The sequence below is a fragment of the Solanum lycopersicum genome, chromosome 1 (assembly GCF_036512215.1).
Source record: "Solanum lycopersicum chromosome 1, SLM_r2.1".
Lineage (NCBI taxonomy): Eukaryota > Viridiplantae > Streptophyta > Magnoliopsida > Solanales > Solanaceae > Solanum > Solanum lycopersicum.
In genome coordinates this window covers 70,394,522-70,409,973 of record NC_090800.1, presented here as the reverse complement: position 1 = coordinate 70,409,973, position 15,452 = coordinate 70,394,522, and the positions used below count along the sequence as shown (strand labels likewise).

At 37.0% G+C, this 15,452-nt stretch overlaps 1 long non-coding RNA gene across 3 annotated transcripts; it reads right to left on the bottom strand.

Moving 5' to 3' along the window:
- Positions 1-544: 544 nt before the first annotated feature.
- On the bottom strand, positions 545-13,978 carry LOC101261741 (uncharacterized). 3 transcript variants are annotated; one of them, XR_011221458.1, is made up of 2 exons: positions 13,161-13,978; positions 545-1,145 (listed from the first exon to the last, which is right to left on the bottom strand). It is a non-coding gene; the product is annotated as an uncharacterized lncRNA (long non-coding RNA). The 3 variants fall into 3 exon arrangements; XR_011221459.1 differs by lacking the exon at positions 545-1,145 and adding an exon at positions 9,351-9,647 and having other exon boundaries at positions 13,161-13,948; XR_182347.5 differs by lacking the exon at positions 545-1,145 and adding an exon at positions 11,063-11,851 and having other exon boundaries at positions 13,161-13,822.
- Between the last annotated feature and the right edge of the window lie 1,474 nt (positions 13,979-15,452).

Below are 15,452 nucleotides of genomic sequence, written 5' to 3'. Positions count from 1 at the left end.
AGTCTTTAAAATATTCAACAAAATAAATGAACAGACTTCTGGAACTCTATTGTCTATTTATGGAGTCTCTAAATGACAAAGATGGAAGTCACCACAAGACCCACGACCTCCGAAAAACTTATATGACTGAATGTAAAAGTGGAACACACCGGAAGCAAGAAGGCTCATCATAGCTAACTTAAATTCCATGTGGTGATACGAAGTTCCTGACCCTGAATCGTATATGTATCTGCATCATGAAAGGATGAAGGCCAAATGGCTCAATACGTCAAATGCACGAGCATGTAAGGGGAATCCTAAAGTATAACATAAACTTGAACTTAATAAACAAGAAACATACTTACCTCTTCTCAAACTTACTCAACTCAACTCAACTCAAGAAAAGAATAAGACACCCAACTCAACGATTATATACTCAACTCAAAGATTTAATACTCACCTCAAAGATAAGATACTCGACTCTGGATACTGAACTTAATATAAAGCAGCAATACACATGTAATATACAGAATGTTTTCAAAATAGTAGAACGCAACTTAGTATATTAAAGAACACAATGCCAACTCAATTATATATATATTAAAAAAAATAACTCTGTGAGAGTTTCTGTAACCAATAACCATCACTATGAGCTATGTAATGATACAATATCGTGTTTATGCTGCCAAAACTATCCTATGTTTTGTCAAGTTATAAGACCTCTCAAATAAGTGGATCCACTAGTCTATGCTAAAAAGTATTAAGGAATCATCTAAAAATTATAATTATTTCTACCCACGTTGGCAACATGGTGTATGGAGAAACTTTCGTTATCTGGACTCAAACTCGTCCTCGTATCGGTGCTCAATACTATTCTCAAAATACTCAGCCTATATGTTTAAAAACATAACTCTTGTTGTGGTTTGAGATTATTACTCAAAGCCATTCTCTAAAAGAGATAATACTCAAATCGATATCCCAGATTCACAGTTTATGTTTCTTCCAGATACGACTTATGCTGATTTTTGAACTGTCGAAATTCCTTAGCAACATATTCCGGTTCCTCATTTTCTTCTTCATATTCTTCACCCTCGTCATTACCTGCCTCATTTTGTTTGTTCAGCTTGTGACATGACATGACATTTGCAGTTTTAAAGTTAATCTTACTGAAATCATAAACAGACAATGTTAGAAAAGTAGAATAAAGTAGATAAGTAAATAAACAAGTTTTTAATAAAAGAGGCTTTCATTCAACAAAAAACAATACAAACTTTGGTCATGGCAAAGGACCATGTTGCCTTTTTAAACATTCTGGTGGGGGGGGGGGGGATTTTAAAATTCAAGCAATGAAAGAAGAAGAAAAATAGTGGGTCTCGAGCCTTTTCTGGACTACCACCGATTTTCAAAACATGCACAAACAATGTCCTCTACCAAGATGATTGGGGAATCAAGATTTGTGTAGAAGTCTAGTTCTGCAGGTGCTCTCCAGGCTCAGCATCACGAATACAAACTAGCTCGACCTCTTCCTCTATGATAGCATCAATCTCTTCGAAAAGGTCGTAAATTCCTTCTATGAGGCCATAAAGTTCGGCGTACTCATAGACTGGAATGATTGGTACAGGTTAGGGATCGGCCTAATCAATGCTTGATCATCGTCCTTCTTCATCTTCACCTCATCATCTAAGGGGACATACCCCAAAACATATCTCATTCTTTTGACAGAACTTGAATAGGCTCAACAATTCCTTGGAAATTCCATTCCGATACAAAACCTGGCTCGAACTAATTCTGCAGCATCAATGTGGCGATCAATTTGTACACAGAAGGCATATGAGGTTGTGGGGTCGAATCCTCGTTGGTGACATTTACCAGCTCCACCATATAGAAATTGGTGCCTCGTGAGACTTTGTCAATAATTAGCGCCTACCTCCCGGAGTGACTCCCTTCACACTTAATAACCAATTCTTGATCATTCCAAACGAGCTTCATCATCTGGTGAAGAGTAGAAGGCACAACCCCAACCATGTGGATGAACGTCCTCCCCAGAAGAAGGTTGTAACTAGTTTCCATGTCAATGATTTAAAACTTAGCGTTGAACTCTGCAGGACCCATCTGAATGAACAGATTTACCACTCTCAGTGTGTCTCTCTACACCCCATCAAAGGCTCTCACATTAACTTGGTTTTGTTCCTGCTTCCCAAAATCAAACCTTAACTACTTCAGAGTCGACAACGGATAAATGTTGAGACCAGACCCATTATCTAGCAAGACATGGTTTATAATATTTTATCGACATATGACAATGACATACAAGGCTTTGTTGTGCATCCTTTCTTTGAAGGGCAAATTTTGATCACAGAAGCTGATCCGATGTCCTCGGATGACCCGGTTGATCAGGCCACTACATTGTCACTGTTGGTGCCCATGGGCAAATACATATCATCCAAAGCCTTCATCAAGGCATGCATATGTAGTTGTGAACTAATTAACAGGGTCCACATAGAAATCTAGGCTTGTTTTTTTCCAAATGCTTGACAATCAAATAATCCTTGGACTGCATCTTTCTCCAGAATTCATCAGCTTACTTATCAGCCTCTTTCCTTGGTATTTATTTTTCTCTCTATGGGACAACATTTCTGGAGTATAACACCTGTCAAACCTGGTCATACCCTAAGCTGAAGCGGTTTCGATCACAAACCTCGGCCTAGTGGGAGATTTTACTGGCACTAAGGCTACAGCCTTTGCAGGCGTCAAAATTACGAACTTCTTTTTCTCGTTGATACTTAGCTAAGACACTGCTCTTTCCAGGTCGTCATGAACAATCGGGACTATCGCCTTTCTCATGCACCAATCATCATCCGTCTCTATCATGTTGATATTGATTCCTCCATGATTCAAAAAAGGATTGGTGTTAACATTAGGCGCGACTTTTTGAAGTGAAACCAAATCTTGGTCGATAATAACTTGAATCTTGTGTTTGAGGCTGATACAGTTCTCAGTACCGTCTCTAACGCTATTGGAGTGATATGCACACCTTTGATTGGGTCTATCGAATTTGGAACTAGTATCCACTAGCTTGGGCCCCACAAGGTGAACGTATCCAGCCGTCGCCAGTCGCTCGTACAACTTTGTTTGACTTTCAACGAGCACGTAAAGTTTCTGGTGGGGCTTCTCGAATATGGGTCGAGGGGATCACAATTGACTTGTTGGGGAGGAGGAATTTGTTTATGATTTTGGGTATTTGGACGGGGAGTTTGGTTTCTTCGATAAGGATTTGTTTGATAATTTGAGAATGCCACTTGTTAATTCGGAGGGGTATTTTGGTAGAGTGGAGCTTGGACTTGATATACTGGGTGGGGGGTGCTCTATAGTTTGATGACATTGGCACAGTTAGGAGTAACATTTTTGTAAACGAGGGATGAAAGTTGGTAAAGTGGAGGAGAATTTTTGTAAACGAGAGATGGATTTTGGTAACTCGGAGGGGGGCATTTTGGTATGTGGAGGTAGCATTTTGGTAGATGGGAGGAGGAGTATTTGGATAACCAGCTTACGTATAGCATGCCTAGTAAGAATTCTGGGAACGTCGAGCACGACCTTGTTAGGATGATGATCTTCTGGGGGTCTTCCTCCCCTCGTAAGAGACAACAAAAACATCTTCTCTTTTTTTTTCAACAAATATCATGATCTGGACGATGCAACAACACGAGCAATGTTCCCGATTTTCAACCCATCCTCGATAGTCTAACTTACCTTGACTATATCAGCAAATTTTGATCCAATGAGCAACAAGATTCTATCATAGTATTCGGGCTCTTGTACCCACACAAACATTTCAAATATTTCTTTTTCAGACATAGGAGGTTGTACTCTAGCTGCTTCCTTGTGCCACCTGTACGAAAACTCTCTGTAACTTTCGTTGAATTTTTGTTTCATCTTTTCTAAGGAATAACGATTAGGGATGATCTCTACATTGCAGGCAAACCGATTGATGAAGTCCTTAGCTAGAGCATTCCAGTTGAGGCACTGCCTGGTCTTAGAGATGTAAATTATTCCAAAGCTTCCCCGCTCAAACTTCAGCTAAAAAGCCGCACTAGCATAGTTTCATCCCTCCCAACTCCTACGCGTTGGTCACCGAAAGACCTCAGGTGCGCTAAGGGATTTCCTGTTACTCCATGTCAAACTTTGGCATCTTAAACCCTTTAGGGAGGTATAGATTCGGATGAATGCATAAGTCTTCGTAGTTCAAACCAGTGGCGTCAGGTATGCACTAAAGTTCCCTTCATTTCTCTTCGGATCTCCTCCTTTATGTCTATTTTCGCGGAGTTTTCTTTTGACCTCTACTCTCTTTCTGACTTCTCATAATTGTCGAGCTCAAAATTGTTCACGTCATGTTCATTTTGAACAGGAATTCAGAAAGTAGCTTTTCTAGGTAAGGGTGGAGCTACAGAGGGACTTGGGGAGTTTTGAGTAGCTTGGTAATTTTGTGGGAAGGTTTGTGGGTTAGTGTGTTGATTTTGATGTTGGAAAGGTGATTAGGAATGAAGTGCATTTTTGTTTTGTGGGAGTGAAGCGGTTTGGTGATGGGAACTTTGAGAGGGAGGTGGTATTTGGGAATATTATTTTGATGAGGGGGTGGGGTTTGGTATGAGGCGGATGCGTATTGAGGATTTTGTATAGTCACGTTTATTACTGAGGATTTTGAGCAGGAGTAGACGACGAAATCTGAGTCGGATACATGTTTAAAGAGGGTAAGTATAGAGGAGACCTTCCATCAGTAGTAGCATTGGTAGTAAAATCTGGTGGAGGCATGATAATCCTGTCTCCTTTGTATTTCAAGTTTCATCTCAGCAATTTGTTGCATCAGTTGCATAATCAGTTCATTATGATCCGCTATGGTGGGTTGAGCCACCACAACATTAGTAAGACTGATTTATTCATTGTTGTCCCCCATTACTGCTTTTTCCTTATCTGAACTTTGGTCGGGAAAGGAATCTGTGATCCCTTTAGATCTAGTGAAGTACGGATTATCATCCTATTAAATCAACACAAACAAGTACGTAAGTACTTGTAAAGGAAAATAACTCAAAGGAAAATTTGTTAGTTTGAGTTCAAAATACATAATGCAAGATATCACACAAAGAACAAATAACCCACATAAATTGTTTCGTTTGAGGACATGCTAACCACGAGTAAAGGGGAAATTGATTTTTTGAATAAGCAGGAATTTGCTTGTTTTAATTTGGAGGATGTCTCAGAAAAAGTTAAATTACGTTGAACTACGGTCTTCTTGCTGCATCTATTTGACGTCTGTTGGTTTGAGCCTCACATTTCCTTGTATAATAAAAATGGGAGAATGAAAATTTTGAAATATAGGGCTGAGCCTTGAAACTCTGCCTACGTATCTCACAAGGAAAATTCAGGCCCTATCAGTTCAAGTAAAGGAAATACTTGTTTTTTATTCATTTATTTTTAACGATTACAAGGAAATGGAAAATAAACAAGGTTTTAAAAGATAAAGGTAGCCTCATATCAGTCGTTCTTCTTATTTCTATTTCATCAGCCACCAAGAACATATTCGACTCAAATCTTTCCTATGCTGAAAGGCATTCCATGTTGTGGTGGAATGCAAGACATTTTTCAATGGGATAGGGGCAAAGTTTTTTAACTTCGAACCAAAGGGAATATAACACATCCACGTCCTTATAGAAAGGGGTGAAGACTCCATTTCGAACCAATTCATAATAGACCTCCAACATTGTTTTCTTGAAAGGTGTGAATAAGCAACGTAGAATATAGTCTTCTTAGTGACTGATATGTCGAGCCGCGGTTCATCACATGTGATGATGATGTCGTCACCCCAACTATTAGAAATATTGTCCATATCGAGCAAACGGCGGACCGCATTCTTAAACTCTGTGTAGTCCTCTATTATATGTCTTTCATAGTTGCAATGACACTCACAAGTCTTGCGGGTGTCCCTGATCCCACTTGGGAAGATGCTCTCTCAATGGGCCTCAACATACGCCTAGTCCGTTAGTGCTTGAAAATGAAGGCGCATAAAATGGCTTCCATCCATGTTCAATATTCTTGTGGATATGCTTCGAGAGTGACTTTTTGGTCCCCTTATACCATGCGTCCTTCAAGAGAAGGTTTGCGGGTGATCGTTTCCTCATAACTTTCTTCAATTCTATCAAACTCTGGGCTCTCGGTAGGAAACAATATGTCATATAGGCACTTTCCGTATTGCCTCTGTATGTCGATCATCTCCTCTTCGGTTGGTTAAGTCTGGATTTTCTTTCCATTGTCCACAGTTGTGATCTCATCTTTCCTGAGATGGTAGAGTAGTGTTTTAGAATCTGGAGATAGGATTTCACTTTTTGCCGAGAAACTTAAGACTCGAGAAATTTGGTCGAATATTTAGTAATAGTGACTATTGTATATTTCTCAAAATTTATGATAGGGAGTGGGTTTCCGATGCACTTATTCAAAGAAACATATCACATAAATAGGTAAAAACACATACATCGCGTCCTAATCATGTATGTGGCCATTTGTGCCAAGGTTAGGCCTAGCGATCTGAAGGATGTATTGCATCATTTAAAACAGCTTATTGCACCCACCAAAATATGCTTCACAAATAATTATAGAATTCGTTACAAAGTTTTAATCAAAATGGGATACATTTTGCGGGAAGGGGAATACATTACAAATACAAATTAGAAAACAATCCCACACAAGGGAATCAGAAAGTTGAAGGTCCCGCTCTCCCTCTTGCTTTTTCTGCCTCCTCGCGGAAAATGTACATGCTTGTTACCACGTATGGCTCAGAAAACACAGGTTTTGACGACGGCAGCACGACCCAGAGAGTGCTGATCTGCTCATCCAAGGTTGCATCTAGACGCATCAAACAAGCCCTCACATCGGTTAAATCTTGTGAAATCAGAGCTAAGGCCCTCTGCTTTAAAATTCTCTAGATTGGTATTCTTGCTACCTTCGTTGAAATTCCTATCCTTTGGTCTCATTCCTGCTAAAAATGATATGGGTGGATGTGGACCTCATTTGGACGTCTTCAATTTCTCGACCAATGCGTGGTATCTGGTTCACTACACCACACAAATCATCCTGCAACCATGTTTTGTACTCATCAACATATCCTGCTTCATACCTATTTTCAGCAATATTTCCTTCCATGTTGACCCTCCAGCCCATTCCTGGAAGATGGTTTTTTGCGAAAGGTATTTTAACACACCCATTGTTATCAATGACAAAGGCGTCAGTATCCCTTTGGACAGGTATGATTTGTCTTCTGCCAAATTGCCGCATGATCCTCCTTGGATTGTATGGTCGCATTCCTCTGATCCTGAGAAGGACAAAAAAGGACGTTTGGCCCCCCGAGCCGCTATCTTTTCTAACATGAAGTTTTGAAACATCCAATGTATATGTCTCCTTATCTCAAGTCATAGAATACCTTCGCCCATGCATCCCTCGTGGTGTGAATTGGGAAAATTTGGATGATTAGATAAAGCTCGTAGTTGTCAAGCGGAATCATCTGGGTTGTCTTGGACAACTCCTGTTGCTGTGTGTCGTCTTTTTTACACAAATGTTCCATCATCCACCACTGAATCAAAATGTTTCATCCTTGGAAAAATGGAGATCTATTCTTACTCAAACTCGTAGATTGATAGATGTCCGCCAAAATAATTAGGGTCAAACTGTAGTGTTTCTTTGCTTCTTCTTCTTTACTAATCCCTCTAAATATGACATCTACAACTATCACAATCCTAGTATCAATCTCATTATGTTCATCCAGAAGGAATACCATTGTCCAAAGAGGCATGCAGAGAACGCGATCGTCTGAGTCTGTCTCCAAGTACTATGATTGTAGAACTCGTTCGGAATTTTTTTGAAATAGCTATCATGTTCCCACCTTTCAAAGAATCTCATCAACGATACACTTTTAGTATCCAACCAGTTTGCGTTTACTAATACTAACATGTCCTTCAGTTCTAGACTATTCGGCCTATCTGGTAGCAGGATGTGATGATCTGGATGTTTTTTCCTCTTGCTAGATGTTCCGATGGAATCCAAATAATCTTTTATCTCCTCTATTGTTGGTGTTATTTCGACATCTCCAAATTGGAATATCATCATTTTGTCATTCCAGAACCGTATAATTACCTCGAAAATATGGGTCAAACCTTGAAGTCCATTATCAAAGATAGGTGTCCCAAGTGAATCGAGATTTCTCTCTTTTGACAGTCGTTGAGGTTGTTCCACCACACACGAAGAATATCGAGCGTCTCGGTGACCATTTTGAAACTTAATAATTGATTTGACATCACAAATACATACAAATAGTTAGTTGTCCCCCCACCCCCACCCCACCCCAAAACACAATAATCCATTAAACACACAAGCATTCTTCAAATAGCATATAAGTATGGTCATCCGATCGAGTTGTGGGCTCTTTGAATTCAGGGCGGTCTCTCTAATGGGCCCAGCACTCTTTGGGTGTTGGGTCATCTTAGGTCAATGCGCTACTTTTGAGATTCGGTTTTGCTCTATCTTAGTTTGACAAGGAGTTGATTTTATGTGTAGTGTAAGGGGTGACCCAAGCGGACCACTTAGGCTGAGACAGTTTATGACCGTTGACTATCAAGTAGCCAACTACATTCATCAGGGTGCCCCTAGAAAGAATTTGGTTAATGAACGACTGCGAACACGCATAATCGTCCTTTAAGTGATAAATAAACCATTGTCGTTTGACTAAGTATGATATGCCATGAAAATGCAACAATTGATATAATACGACAAAGAAAAAAATAGACAGTTATTTCACATAGTCAAATAAATTTAGTTTTAAGGTTAGAATCCTTCAAATCCTCCATCAGAGTCCCCATTTCTATTTTATTTCGGAAAAATATTTTTATATGTATTTGACTTTTTGAGAGACGCCACTTAATTTTTTAAGAAAAATTAAGAAAACTAAGTTTTCAACCAATTTAAACAGAAGCCTTAAAAAAATTAAAAGGGCGTTCAGAAACTCATATTTATATTTTAGGAAGGTTTTTAACTAAAATATTCACTAACTTGCGATTATCCGACAACTAACTTGTTTGACTAACAATTTAAGTTTATTTGAATTAAATTTTATTTAGAGTTTGCTAAAATGAAATATCAGCCTACTATCTAAGTGAAATCTTTGGTAAGTCGTAAAATTTATGTATTATTATTTAAATCCAATTATACTTAATTGATTTAGTTTTGAATTGTTAAAAAGTAGCTTCTTGTGGGAATTTGCATCTATTAACCCTAATACTAACGACAATCAACAACAAAGTAAATGAGCGACTAAAGCAAGAGAGAGAGAGTTGGATCCAAATCCAGTTTCTGTTTGTCTGGACCGGTATTTGGACCCCAATTGTTTTTTGGTTTTTGGCCAATTTCACTTTAGTACTTGTCTATAATTCTAACAAAACACTAATGACAAAAGATAAGGTCTTAGACCCAAAAATACAAAGTGCAACACTAAAAAACTGTTAGGCCTAATTCTTCAACTTCTTGATCTGGTCCGTATACTTTCAATTTTGGGACCTGTTTGCCGATTTATGGGATTTGTTCTTCGATTCTCAAAGAGTAGGCTTGACTCAAAGAATGCGTAATGGGGCCTCCGAGGCAAAAATAGAAAAATGCATAAGATGCAGAGTTCACGGAGACTCAAAATGGGTGTCACATGAAAACAAATATAACGGAGATATAAGTAAGAACTGAATTGTTTAATATAAAATAGAAATATACGATAAATACTACTATTTGACTATCACCAGAAGCAACACACAATTTTAACTAATTAATTTCGAGGTCAAAGCTAATTCCAAGGTCCCTAAAAATAAGATCATACTTAGTAAGACACAAAATTAAGAAAATAAACTTAGCTTCTAATACCAAGTATTATCAACTAACCATGAGTTTCTAGCATATAATAGCACCATTTTCAAAGCAAAAAGTTTTCAACACTAGTTGGAAAACAAATATACGATAATGATAACAGTAATAACTTCACTATAGTGGCTTTAACAAAGAGCAGAAATCTTAGCATGTGTGCTTAAAAAATAAAAAAAAATAAAAATGGAAGGGTCATCAGGCAACCAAACTTACTACTGATTATGAACCTTAAAGCATCAAACAAACTTAACAGGAGAATTTAATGAAGAAACAGTGTACTAATTTTAACAATTAGAGAAGCATGCTAAAAAAGTGAAGCTGAAAGAATGGACACTCTCACAATGTTGCAACTCACAATCTATCGAAGTAACAAGCTAGAAGCTCGTATAAGGTTTGCAGAAAAATCTAATAGGCAAAGAAGACAGATTCATTTTATCCCAAAGGAGTAAACACAAAATGAGAACAAATATGGACTATGACATGTTATATGCGGCCCGTATCCAAGGAAAGTATCCAAGGAAAAGTAGCGCGAATTTACTTGAGGTATTTTAAACCAACCAAGATCAAAATTGTATACCATAGTTTTGAAAAAAAATATTCAAACCAGACCTGGACATCATCTAAATAACTATAGGCAAAATCAAGTATATGAATGATAAACGGATATAAATAATGACCCACTCACATAACACATGGAGATATGCTAAGAACACATTATTAATTTTATCCAAATAAAAATAGCATCCGCATGACACTATAAAGAACCACAAAAGAAAATATTCTATCACAAGACGAATACAAGGGTGAAGGTTAACATCAATGATGACCAAAGTTTTAGGTTTTTGACCATTAAACAACACCAAAACAAACCTATACCTAGAAATAAAAGAAGATGATAACATTCACAGACGATCATTTTTTTTTGCAAAGCCAAAACAGTGAACAATAAATAATCTGTAACGCCAAGTGAGTCATTTTCTTCCCACGACAAGACATAAACAGATTTTTGGCCATACATTTGAAGAACACCAACTAATAATTCCAAATCATATTCAACAACAGCTAGATTTACCATAACAAGTTTGTTGGTAAACTGACTTTACTTAGAAGAAGAAGAAGAAGAAGAAAGGAAGAAGAGTAGAGGAAAAAATGTCCAGATTCATTCTCATACAAAACTGTTAAACCATACATAGATGATGAAGCTATATATATTGATACAACTCTCATCTAGAATATTCTGTAAACTAACTATAGGATTAGGTAGTTGTAACTAACTAACATGTAAATGACTATATTACCTTTCTTATTCTTTAATAGACTTCTAACTACCTTAACTAATTTCTACTTGAACATATCATCTTCATACTTCAACACTCCCCTTCAAGATGGGAGGGGAAAAAATGTTTAACACTACAAGCTTGGATAGAAGATGATTGTGTTGTAATTGGACAAACCCTTAGTATAAGCATCAGAAGGTTGTTCCTTGGTATGAACATAATCCACTTTGATCAAACCTTGTTGTAACTTCTCTCTTATAAAGTGACAATCAATTTCAATATGGTTTGTTCTTTCATGATAGACTGGATTTGCTGCTATTTGAATAGCAATCTTGCTGTCACTATATATTTTTGCTGGAAACTGAACATTGATACCTATTTCTTTCATCAAGCCATAACCATATTAGTTCTGAAACAGTTGCAGTCATGCTTCTGTACTCAGCTTCAACTGAGCTTCTAGATACAATAGTTTGTTTCTAAGACTTCCAACATACTTATGATTTGCCAATCTTCACCATATACTCTGTGATAGACTTTCTAGTTATTGAGCATGAAGTCCAATCAGCATCACAATATGCAGTTACTAGATCATTTGAGTTACTTGATAACAGAAAACCTTGTTCAGGTTGTTGCTTTAGATATCTGACCACCTATGCAGCATCCATGTGAGATTTGTTTGGTTTTTGCAAGAATTAACTTAGATTTTGTGCAATAAATGATATATCAGGTCTTATCATATTCAAGTATAACAACTTACCTATCTCTCTTTGGTACTTGGTCTGATCTATCAAAGGATCATCAACAACTTCTGCTTGTTGTTGATTTATATGATCATCATACTATTTGGAAGTAAGATTGACATTCATGTTAATAGGTGTGACTGCAGGTCTAACTGTTGTCATACCAATCTCAGAAATTAACTCAAGAGTATACTTCCTCTGATGAATTAGGATACCATTAGCATATCTAGTGAACTCAATGCCCAAATATTATTTTAGTTCCCCTAAATCTTTCATTTTGAATGATTGTTGCAAGACCCTCTTTGTGTCCTCTATTAATTAGCTTCAAGCTTCTTCCAGTTACAAGCATATCATCCACATATACAAGTACCGAAATGATTCCCTATTTTGAGTTGTTAATAAACAGTGAATAATCAGTTTGACTCTGTTTGAACTGTAGTTTAATAAGAGCCTCAGTCAGCTTATGGTTCCACTGTCTAGTTGACATGTAAAATTAGGTCTTAGACCTAACTCACACTCCAAAAGCTAGCTAAAATGGAGGAGGATTGTCCAAGCCTTATGAGGATTTCACCCACCTCATTAACCACCGATGTGAAACTTTTGTGATTCTTTGATACCTCACCTCACGCCCAGTGCTTAACATTTGGTGCATTTGATTTGGAGGCCCAACATCTCATGAGACGGGACCTGCTCTGGTACTATTTTGGTAAACTGACTTTACTTAGATGAAGAAGAAAAAGAAGAAGAAAGGAAGAAGAGTAGAGGGGAAAATGTCCAGATTCATTTATCATACAAAACTGTTAAACCATACATAGATGATAAAGCTATATATATAGATACAACTCTCATTTAGAATATTGTGTAAACTAACTATAAGATTAGTTAGTTGTAACTAACTAACATGTAAATGACTATATTACCCTTCTTATTCTTTAATAGACTTCTACCTACTTTAACTAACTTCTACTTGAACACTTCATCTTCATACTTCAACAAAGATACATTCGGCACCATTCAAACCCATGAAGGAACCATAATTAATAAATTTAAAAAAAGAAGAACATAACAATATCATGACTACCCAACAGAACAAACTAGAGTGCGAGGCGAGCATAATGATCACAAAAACCAAAGAAAACAAATAGAAATACGATCTTAATCCTAATCATCAAATCACTTTTGAGACCAAAATCTTCACTACTAAGTAGGTGTTGTTTACCTTCTTGTGGGCAGCGAAACAGGGACAACGAGCTGAGAAATCGCCTTCAACAACCACAACAAAATTCTGACTCGAGCAGCGATCAAGAAATCCAAATAGACTATCAAACTCAAACAAAATCAGTTCCCTTCTGATTCTTTTATATATATTCAGTATGTATTATACTATCTTTGCGTAAAATGCTCTAGGTATTTGCTCTAAGGATTTCCAACTAAAATCCCCAACCCTTTTTTTCCGACCAAATTCTCTCCCTTTTTTTTAAAGAAAAACCCCTCCCCCTGAAGCCATCATGAAGAGATCTTATATAGCAAAAGAATTAGGGCTACACTTTAGGTGGAAAGAGCGAGGACAAAGTGTAATTTCTGAAGAGAAATTGGGAGCAAAATCAAGATTCACCTTAATTTCGAAATTCAAATCCTCGTTCCCAGATCGAGAGAAAGTGGTTCTTGTACCATGAAGTCACCATTTTTGGCAAGATCAAAAGCAAAAAGTGATGCGAACGATTCGGATGAGTTTCTCGCCCTTGAAGCTCGAAGTGGCATCATCTCTCGCCTTCAAAGACCAGCAACGATGACTAGGCGCTGTTGTGAGGACGATTTTGCAGGTGCTTTTATCTTCTCTATTGTACGAGCAACTGGCGAGGAAGACAACCCCAACCACACGGTTTGGGGTCGTGTCTCGATCATTGTTCTTGATGGAGCGACTCCCTTCTAACTTTTCAGCGCATGGAGGAGAAGACGACCCTGGGGTCGCTGTCTTTTGCTACAGCACGCGTTTAGGAACGCTTCAACGATGTTTACGGTGTAGGATCTCTCTTTGTGAAAGGAAAGCTTGAGCCGGGTCGAGGTTTAAAGGGGAATTTGGGTTGGGCCTGGGAATTGGAGCAAACATTTTGGATAAACAAATTGGGTCTGAGATTTTATTAGAGTGGATGGGCTGGAAGTTTCAAGTAAATGGCTGATGCAATTTGGCCAAAAATTTGCATTTTTGATGGGTTTATGGAAATGAGTTATGTTTTGGATTTTAGGAACTAGTCAAATTTAATTTAATTTATGGAATTTGACAAAAATTTAGATTAGATGAATTAATCAATTAATTAACGAGCTTCTAATTTTAACAAGGTAAAATATCTAACTCAATTATAAATCAAGGACTCAAAACATAAGATACTAATTCAGACAAAATTAATTTTTTAAGTAAAACTAAAATAATTTTAGACGATTTTTGAATATTTAATAAAATAAACTAATCATACAAGAACATATAAAAATATATCGCTTCAAAACTATAAAAATCGACTAAAGCTACTTTAAAATGACTTGAAAAGCATTCAAATCTTATAAAGTGGACTATTTCAACTCATTCAAAATTTAAGAAACTCGTGAATTAATTCCTATCAAGGTGGGTCAAAAGTTGGGTGTCAACACCTAGAATTCAGTCAAATTTTCAGCTTCTCTATAAATAGTTCAGGGTTGCTCAATCTTAGGGTTTCATTGTAATTTAGATGTTTAGTTTCTATGATATGTTTCTTGGAGAATTAGTTTAATCTCATGTATAAAACTCTGAAACTGTATCTTGTGTTAATTATCCATATTTCAGGAATTATATTTGCTAGGACGATTAGTCAGACAATCATGCTTTATAATTTGAAAGCCATATCTATTAGTATTTGAATGATGCGTTTTCAGAGAAATAAGTATTTTGAGCTATCAAGTATTATAAATGTATTTTTAGCTGTATATTCAATTGAGAGTAATCTTATCACTGATTCGAACTAGGGTTCAGCGTACCCTCACGTTTCGAAACTGCGTGTCATTTGTAGTTTTATAAGTACCCTCTATCAGACATTTGGTTTTGGTGATCATGTCACAATCATCCCTTTATACCCTGACAATGTATTATATGATCATCTTGATGGGGCGTATACACCGAACTTCACGTTTAGCTCACGTGGTTTAGTCAGTTGATAGTATCTACCATAGTAAGATTTATGTTGCATTGACCATGTATTTAATATTGATTTTCGTATTCAATTCAACATATTATATATGCATGGTTAGTACATGGTCATTGTATCTAGCTCAGATTTCAGTTATGCTTTAGTATATCTATTTCCATGTTCAGTTTTTATATTGTTCAGTTTAACATATATCCCGAAAGTTTAGTATCCTTAATGTACTGACGCATACTTTTGCGTTACATCTTTGTATGATATAGATTCAAGAGCTCAACATGTAGACCACACTTAGCTCGACTTTTCTGTATGGTGAAACCTTATAGTTCGAGAACTAT